The sequence below is a fragment of the Metopolophium dirhodum genome, chromosome 4 (assembly GCF_019925205.1).
Source record: "Metopolophium dirhodum isolate CAU chromosome 4, ASM1992520v1, whole genome shotgun sequence".
Taxonomy (NCBI): Eukaryota; Metazoa; Arthropoda; class Insecta; order Hemiptera; family Aphididae; genus Metopolophium; species Metopolophium dirhodum.
This window is the reverse complement of record NC_083563.1, coordinates 20,952,652-20,956,840: the sequence shown is the minus strand read 5'-3', so window position 1 is coordinate 20,956,840 and position 4,189 is coordinate 20,952,652.

Here is a 4,189-nt window from a genome sequence, read left to right as displayed (position 1 = left end):
GCGCTAACACCCTCCTTCAATTTTTTTTTTTAGTAATGTGACTATTTGAATATTTTGTATTGACTTGAAAATTGATAACTTGGTGTCCTCTGAATAATCATTCTTTAATGAACTAAATATTTTGAATAGTTTTTTCTGTTTAAGATTCTGGGCATTTTAGTTTGTACTTTGTAATGTGTATTCCTACAGTTAAATTTTTTCAAATTTTTTTTTTTGGTTTCCTAAAATGCATTTGCCTGCGGGCGCCAACACCCTCCTTCAATTTTTTTTTTAGGATTTAACCTCTAGCCAAATATTTTAAACATTGACAATCTGGTACCCTTTGAATAATCCTTGTTTAATGAACTAAATATTTTGAATAGTTTTTTCTGTTTAAGATTCTGGGAATTTTAGTTTGTACTTTGTAATGTGTATTCCTACAGTTAAATTTTTTCAAAATTTTTTTTTGGTTTCCTAAAATGCATTTGCCTGCGGGCGCTAACACCCTCCTTCAATTTTTTTTTTTAGTAATGTGACTATTTGAATATTTTGTATTGACTTGAAAATTGATAACTTGGTGTCCTCTGAATAATCATTCTTTAATGAACTAAATATTTTGAATAGTTTTTTCTGTTTAAGATTCTGGGCATTTTAGTTTGTACTTTGTAATGTGTATTCCTACAGTTAAATTTTTTCAAATTTTTTTTTTTGGTTTCCTAAAATGCATTTGCCTGCGGGCGCCAACACCCTCCTTCAATTTTTTTTTTAGGATTTAACCTCTAGCCAAATATTTTAAACATTGACAATCTGGTACCCTTTGAATAATCCTTGTTTAATGAAATAAATATTTTTAATAGTTTTTTTTGTTTAATGTTCCGGGTATTTTAGATTGTACTTTGTAATGTGTAATCATACAGTTAAATTTATTCAAAATTTTTTTTTTGTTTCCTAAAATGCATTTGCCTTCGGGCGCCAACACCCTCCTTCAATTTTTTTTTTTTAGTAATGTGACTATTTGAATATTTTGTATTGACTTGAAAATTGATAACTTGGTGTCCTCTGAATAATCATTCTTTAATGAACTAAATATTTTGAATAGTTTTTTCTGTTTAAGATTCTGGGCATTTTAGTTTGTACTTTGTAATGTGTATTCCTACAGTTAAATTTTTTCAAATTTTTTTTTTTGGTTTCCTAAAATGCATTTGCCTGCGAGCGCCTACACCCTCCTTCCATTTTTTTTTTTAGGATTTAACCTCTAGCCAAATATTTTAAACATTGACAATCTGGTACCCTTTGAATAATCCTTGTTTAATGAAATAAATATTTTTAATAGTTTTTTTTGTTTAATGTTCCGGGTATTTTAGATTGTACTTTGTAATGTGTAATCATACAGTTAAATTTATTCAAAATTTTTTTTTTGTTTCCTAAAATGCATTTGCCTTCGGGCGCCAACACCCTCCTTCAATTTTTTTTTTTTAGTAATGTGACTAGTTGAATATTTTGTATTGACTTGAAAATTGATAACTTGGTGTCCTCTGAATAATCATTCTTTAATGAACTAAATATTTTGAATAGTTTTTTCTGTTTAAGATTCTGGGCATTTTAGTTTGTACTTTGTAATGTGTATTCCTACAGTTAAATTTATTCAAACTTTTTTTATTGGTTTCCTAAAATGCATTTGCCTGCGGGCGCCAACACCCTCCTTCAATTTTTTTTTAGTAATGTGACTAGTTAAATATTTTGTATTGACTTGTAAATTGATAACTTGGTGTCCTCTGAATAATCATTCTTTAATGAACTAAATATTTTGAATAGTTTTTTCTGTTTAAGAAGCTGGGCAATTTAATTTGTACTTTGTAATGTAAATTCCTACAATTAAATTTTTTCAAAATTTTTTTTTGGTTTCCTAAAATGCATTTGCCTGCGGGCGCCAACACCCTCCTTCAATTTTTTTTATAGGATTTAACCTCTAGCCAAATATTTTAAACATTGACAATCCTGTACCCTTTGAATAATCCTTGTTTAATGAACTAAATATTTTGAATAGTTTTTTCTGTTTAAGATTCTGGGAATTTTAGTTTGTACTTTGTAATGTGTATTCCTACAGTTAAATTTTTTCAAAATTTTTTTTTGGTTTCCTAAAATGCATTTGCCTGCGGGCGCCAACACCCTCCTTCAATTTTTTTTATAGGATTTAACCTCTAGCCAAATATTTTAAACATTGACAATCTGGTACCCTTTGAATAATCCTTGTTTAGTGAACTAAATATTTTGAATAGTTTTTTCTGTTTAAGATTCTGGGAATTTTAGTTTGTACTTTGTAATGTGTATTCCTACAGTTAAATTTTTTCAAAATTTTTTTTTGGTTTCCTAAAATGCATTTGCCTGCGGGCGCTAACACCCTCCTTCAATTTTTTTTTTTAGTAATGTGACTATTTGAATATTTTGTATTGACTTGAAAATTGATAACTTGGTGTCCTCTGAATAATCATTCTTTAATGAACTAAATATTTTGAATAGTTTTTTCTGTTTAAGATTCTGGGCATTTTAGTTTGTACTTTGTAATGTGTATTCCTACAGTTAAATTTTTTCAAATTTTTTTTTTTGGTTTCCTAAAATGCATTTGCCTGCGGGCGCCAACACCCTCCTTCAATTTTTTTTTTAGGATTTAACCTCTAGCCAAATATTTTAAACATTGACAATCTGGTACCCTTTGAATAATCCTTGTTTAATGAACTAAATATTTTGAATAGTTTTTTCTGTTTAAGATTCTGGGAATTTTAGTTTGTACTTTGTAATGTGTATTCCTACAGTTAAATTTTTTCAAAATTTTTTTTTGGTTTCCTAAAATGCATTTGCCTGCGGGCGCTAACACCCTCCTTCAATTTTTTTTTTTAGTAATGTGACTATTTGAATATTTTGTATTGACTTGAAAATTGATAACTTGGTGTCCTCTGAATAATCATTCTTTAATGAACTAAATATTTTGAATAGTTTTTTCTGTTTAAGATTCTGGGCATTTTAGTTTGTACTTTGTAATGTGTATTCCTACAGTTAAATTTTTTCAAATTTTTTTTTTTGGTTTCCTAAAATGCATTTGCCTGCGAGCGCCAACACCCTCCTTCAATTTTTTTTTTAGGATTTAACCTCTAGCCAAATATTTTAAACATTGACAATCTGGTACCCTTTGAATAATCCTTGTTTAATGAAATAAATATTTTAAATAGTTTTTTTTGTTTAATGTTCCGGGTATTTTAGATTGTACTTTGTAACGTGTAATCATACAGTTAAATTTATTCAAAATTTTTTTTTTGTTTCCTAAAATGCATTTGCCTTCGGGCGCCAACACCCTCCTTCAATTTTTTTTTTTTAGTAATGTGACTAGTTGAATATTTTGTATTGACTTGAAAATTGATAACTTGGTGTCCTCTGAATAATCATTCTTTAATGAACTAAATATTTTGAATAGTTTTTTCTGTTTAAGATTCTGGGCATTTTAGTTTGTACTTTGTAATGTGTATTCCTACAGTTAAATTTATTCAAACTTTTTTTATTGGTTTCCTAAAATGCATTTGCCTGCGGGCGCCAACACCCTCCTTCAATTTTTTTTTAGTAATGTGACTAGTTAAATATTTTGTATTGACTTGTAAATTGATAACTTGGTGTCCTCTGAATAATCATTCTTTAATGAACTAAATATTTTGAATAGTTTTTTCTGTTTAAGAAGCTGGGCAATTTAATTTGTACTTTGTAATGTAAATTCCTACAATTAAATTTTTTCAAAATTTTTTTTTGGTTTCCTAAAATGCATTTGCCTGCGGGCGCCAACACCCTCCTTCAATTTTTTTTATAGGATTTAACCTCTAGCCAAATATTTTAAACATTGACAATCCTGTACCCTTTGAATAATCCTTGTTTAATGAACTAAATATTTTGAATAGTTTTTTCTGTTTAAGATTCTGGGAATTTTAGTTTGTACTTTGTAATGTGTATTCCTACAGTTAAATTTTTTCAAAATTTTTTTTTGGTTTCCTAAAATGCATTTGCCTGCGGGCGCCAACACCCTCCTTCAATTTTTTTTATAGGATTTAACCTCTAGCCAAATATTTTAAACATTGACAATCTGGTACCCTTTGAATAATCCTTGTTTAGTGAACTAAATATTTTGAATAGTTTTTTCTGTTTAAGATTCTGGGAATTTTAGTTTGTA